This window comes from Cupressus sempervirens, chromosome 9 (assembly GCF_028749045.1).
Source record: "Cupressus sempervirens isolate cs-2001-9-10 chromosome 9, ASM2874904v1, whole genome shotgun sequence".
NCBI lineage: Eukaryota > Viridiplantae > Streptophyta > Pinopsida > Cupressales > Cupressaceae > Cupressus > Cupressus sempervirens.
The window spans coordinates 117015618-117021501 of NC_143126.1; the positions used below are offsets into that span (position 1 = coordinate 117015618).

At 33.7% G+C, this 5884-nt stretch overlaps 1 pseudogene; it reads right to left on the reverse strand.

Moving 5' to 3' along the window:
- Nucleotides 1-4626: 4626 nt before the first annotated feature.
- Nucleotides 4627-5658, reverse strand: LOC149537819 (chaperone protein dnaJ 10 pseudogene; annotated as a pseudogene).
- Nucleotides 5659-5884: the final 226 nt, after the last annotated feature.

The window sequence follows — 5884 nt, forward strand, 5'->3', positions numbered from 1 at the left end:
TCTTAAACTTCCTTAGCTTCTGGACATCTTAAGATCACTAACTATTATTCTTCCAGTCTTAACAGAATTATTGCTATGTTGACATCAATGACAAATACAAAAATGAATGCAACATATCAATGATCTTCAATGCTTAGGATACTCGACCAATGTAGTATCATCAGCACTCATGCTACCAATGCCCCCATTTGGCATTGATGGCAACATTGATAAAAAAAAAATATAAGTTCCAAGAATACCAAACTATACTCTCGTACTTAAATCTTCTCAAATCCTCTTCATCAATCAGCTCTAAAATCCTCTGGAATATTGCTTTGTTCTTCTTCTTCTTTTAGGATCAGCAATAGTTAACAGTAAACAACTTCCAATGATGTTGGGTTGCATCTGCACACTTACACTTTCCTTTGTGCACTTGCATATCCTTTTATGCACTTACATGAATTTTTTCTAAATCTCCCTTAAAGAGATAACTCTCCCTTATTGCCATCTCAATAGGTGCTTCTCTTCTAATTTATTATGTACATTCTCTCAATATGTTTTTCATATACATTCTCTCCCCTATGGACATCAATGTCAAAGGTGTCAATCACAATATCAATTGTATACCAATTGTTATGTACCAATTGCTAATCATTTGCTCAAAACATCAATGAACTCAAGTGTCCAAAGACACTATTCAATGCCAAATACCTAGAGTCCTCTATGACTTAGTACATTTTAGATACTCCCCCATACAAGAAGCATCAACATTTAGTCTATTCTAACCATAGTGCTCTATAGTACTAGACTGATGCACTCCTTGTATCAACTACTTTGAAGTAGGTAGGGGTATAACCCCTAACATAACACTTAGGTACTCAAAATTATCTTTAGGAAAAGGCTTCATAAATTTATATGCAATCTAATCTTTAGTACTTACATACTCTAGCCTTATTTCCTTTTTAATTGTCTTCTCTCTCAAAATATGATACTTTATGGTTATGTACTTTGTCTTAGAATGAAATACTGGATTCTTAGACATACTTATTGTACTTGTGTTATCACCGTGAATGATAATAGGCTCTATAAACTCAATTCTAATAACCTTCAACATTTTTTTCATCCACATAACTTGATTATAATTATTTTTTGTTGTGACATACTCTGCCTCAATTGTACTCTGAGATATACAGTCATATTTCTTGCTCAACCAAGAAACCAATCTTCCTCCATGAAAGAATTCTTCACCATTGGTGGTCTTTCTATCACCTATACTTCCTACCCATTCTACATCAGTATATGCACACAAGGTGAAATCACTTGATATGTGATACCAAATTCCATAATCAAATGTACCTTTTAAATATCTAAATATCCTCTTTACTGGTTTATAATTATACTCTTTAGGATTAGCTTGAAATATTGCTACAATCCCAATTGCATTTGCTATATCTAATCTGGTGTGAAATTAGATATTACAATCCTCTAATCATAGCTTTTTATTTCTTCTACTCAAATGTAGGTGTCTCATCTTTACTGGATAACTTGTAATCAATTATAATGGATGTACCAACAAGTTTGCAACTTTCCAAACCAAATCTTTTCAAAAAATCTTTCAAATATTTAGTTCTTTGCAATCTACAATCCTAGGAAAAACTTCATTTCTCCTATCATACTCATTTCAAATTCATCTTTCATCTCTTTAGCAAACTTTTCACATTCTTCATCATTTCCTCCAAATATTATATAATGCACAAATGGTACAATGATAAATAGACCACCATCAATTTTCCTCAAATATAAATTACCATTTGATGTACCTCTAATAAATCCAAGCTTTGATAAATAATTGTCCAACCTTGCATACTAGGTTCTATGTCATGTCCTAAATTTAACAAGGCAAAACACAACCAAAATTTTTGTTACCAAGGTGAACTACTGGATATTATCAATAGACTTATGCTTTGTTATGAATACTTTATCAAACTATGGATGGGTGTTTGGAATATAACAACTCATGTTTTCTCAAGAACATTAGGATGTCACTTATTTGATCATGGGTTGAAGGTAATACTTAATAGCTTTTAGGTACTATTGGTGTTTTGAAACACTAAAAGTTTCAAATTATCCTAATGAGAAAAAGGTATATCTAGGGGTAGCTAACTTCCATCTTTAACATATCTTTTTAGACATCAGGCCAACTATAAGGCTAGACCCTTCTACTTTAGGCTTTGCAAAACCTAGGCGAGTGGACCACAAATTCAATCTATATGGTACCAGTGCTAAATAGATTCTTGAATCTATTAATAATAGATTTAACCCTTATTTATCCTAATGACTCATTAGATAACATAGATCTACAATAGCTAAATGTAAATCTATGAAATTCACAAGCTGAGTGAGGGCATCCTTTTTAGCTCTTCAACATGAAAGGGGCAATTTTGATTAATGATGTTGAGTTTAGAAAAACTTCAAATATGCAGCAGTAAGAACTAGTGATCTTGCAACTGATTAGTGCCTTATTTAATGGGCAATTCCATGAATTAAATACATACATCTTTGATATCTAGGAAATATTTCATACATCTAGACATCTGATCTATCCTATCACTTTGTGAATCAAACATTAGTATTCATAAAAAGCTCATTCTCATGAGATATCCTTCTCAAAATAACTAGAAATCCTATCAAACACATCAAGCATTTACTTGGCCCTTTGTTCCAATGAAAAAACATATCTAACATACAACCTTAAAGGGATGCAAATGGGTCTTATTTCTTTGTTCCTAGACCACTTAAGACTGCAAATTACTAATATAGGAGATGAGAATCAGAATGAAACTAAAGAAATTCTAGCTCATTCATATTCATTTCTTTGAAAAAATACATTCAAACATATAAAATTAAAACATAAAAACACCTAATAGATCTAAACTTTTTCTATTATCTTCACTATTATTGTTTGTACAAGAGAATTATGCTAGAGAATGTGGTGTCACAATAATGGAAACACATCAAGACTAGAATCCTGGTTTCACAAATCTAAGAAAAGTCCAGATTGGAACACACATAGTATCACGATAATGAGACATTTTTTCTCCAAAACTAGAACCTACTAGTTTTACAGTGAAAAACTGGAAGCCTAATCTTATCACAGGATTGAATCTTTTTTCTCCAAAAAAATTGGAACCATTGGTCTCACAGATCTGAGAAAACTCAAGACAGGAACCCACATAATGAATGAAAGAAAGGAAGATATAGGAGGAGATAATTCCCAGATCTGATCTAAGAATGACATGTATCTACTTGAAAAACATCTCCTAGAATTGGAAAACCAAAAATCTGATAGCCTCATGAAATGCTAGTAAAAAATTGAGTTTGAACTAATTAAAGGTAACCAAATTTGACCTTAACTACATTTTTACCATGTTTTACCAAGCCTATAACTATGTTTTCAATTTTCATCAATTTCACTAAGGAGGCCCAAATTTTACATTTTTGCCTATAACTTGAACTAGTGACTTCCTATGCAAAAACAAACTCCATAATTGGAAAGTTTGTCTTCTCCTAGTTTTGGTGATATATAATATGCCTATGTTCACTTACCAAAAACCCCCTGAAAGTCATTTTGAAAAATAGTACCCCCTGCTATGGCTCTGGTCTCAACTTTAAAAGTTTGGACTTTAGAATATATCATTTTTCAATTTAAAACATGCACGTGACCTTCATTTTTTGAAAAAATGATTAAAATTTGATATTTTAAAAAAAAATCATTTTTCCTTCACCCTTGCAATTTAGGTCGACTTGTTTTGACCAAGCTACCACATGGCAACACCTAATTGGCCTAATTTTCACCATGTGTTAGATTATGAATGGCTCATACAATTTTGGATGGCCCTGCATATACTCGCTGATTTTTTGGATTTTTTGGCAAGTCACCATGTTGCTTGCCAATAAATCTCCCATTTTCTAGCGGTGACATGGCAACCACCAAAATCTGGCAACCTTTTTTGCTTTCTCCTTAACCAATAATACAGTGCCACTTGGTAGATTCTAGTTCATCCATCTTAGCATGACACATCACCACCACTTGGGTTAGTTGCTATGTCACTATGTTAACTGTCATGCATCTTTCCTTGGAGATGCAACAACTACCACAAGATCGTCCACGTGTCACCATCCTATGCATTTGGTTGTTGAGCTCGCCACATCATCTCCATTTTTCTCGTTGGTAGGTTTCTCTAGCTAGCCGATGTCCACGAGTCCCACCACATGAGCATACAACTTCAAAAGTTGTGTGTCTTAAAGACACTATGTTACTATGTCTTATTGTATTTAAACAACAAAAAGAACCTCCACACTATGAATGTGGGAGAAAACATTTTTATGGTTTTTCCCTCTCTTCTCCATTCTTAGACTTGGTGCTCCTTTGTTTCTTGTAGATTATATCCATGAAAGAGCCTTTTAAATAATGAATAAAAAATCCCTTATGATCAAAAGCCATTCAAATTTCAATCCCATTATAAACCATGAATTTTGTTTTCCCTATTAACTGATTTAGTCAAGAGATTATATCATAAGATATAGTGCCACACCATAGATTTATACCTTTAGGTATGGTGATTGAACTACCCCTACCCCTAAAGGTCACGTTGGTGTTGGGAAGTTCACATATTGATCTTGAGAACCTTGGGGTGATTCAACATATGGACTTTGAGCTGAAAGAGGAGTTGAACTAGAAGAAACCTTTGGTGACAAGTCTAGAGAGCTAACAACATCAATGTTGCATTCTTGTCCATTCAGCTTAAGAGTGGTGTCTTTTAGTGAAGTTCTATTTTCACTGGGTAGCTTTTAGTTTGGAAAATCTTCCCTAGAGTTTTTAAACCCTTCACACAAGCTCAAAGATCTTCTTTCTTTACAGTAGTATCTTGCAATACCATCTAGTACACATGAGAGAGAGGTGCTTCAATGTCAGCTACATTCAATTTTCATAGTAAGTTAATCATCAAATCCTTGTTTGATTGTATGTAGGCTTCAATTTCAGTTTTTGAAAAGTTCCTTTCCAAGTTGAGTTGCTATTTCATGTCTTCTTGGAACTATAGAAGGGCAAAGGCCCTTGTTGCTGCTGTGACATGGGATTACGAAATGCCCTTTTTTCTAAACCATTTGGCTATGAATGGTACACCCAAATAAATTTCTTTCTTTCCAAGCTCCTTTTTTTATTGTCTTACATGTATGTAGCCAATTGTTTGCAGCATTTTCCATCCATAAGATGCATTATTGAGACATAGAACCTCAGCTTTAGTGTGTTGTATAAACCCTTCCCTGTCACCTGGTACATACTGATTGAGATGATTTTTCAAAGTCTCTGTAAGTTTTTGACATGCCTACTTTTCCATTAGTGTCATATGATGCATGTTGTGTTGGATCACTTAAAACTTGATAAGCTTCCCCCAATACCTAGAATTTTTTAGCCGCTTAAGGATTATTTGGATTCTTGTCAAGATGGACTTGTCTAGCCTTATCAGCTTGCTAAAGTCAGTCGAACCCCAAAATGGGTCCAGCTAAAAAAAAAATTAGTTTTGGACAACTGATATGCCAAACTGATCCAATAGTCACCAGACACTAATTTGATTGAAATTTAATCACTGTTGCATCACTTAAAACTAATTTCAACATTTTCCACAAACTGTCAACTTTGTGCCAAGAGGTCCTTTGACTGGCCTTAAAAATTGATCCAAACACCTGACTAGGATTTGAAAGCAAGTACACTAATCCTGTCAAATCTTATTCCAGGAAGAACTCTTAGTCAAAAGATATCGACTGTCAAAGTTGCCCTCTCAGAACTGCTTGCAAGAAAACAAGTTAAAAAACTATAAAAAGCTTTCATATTCAACTTTAAAAA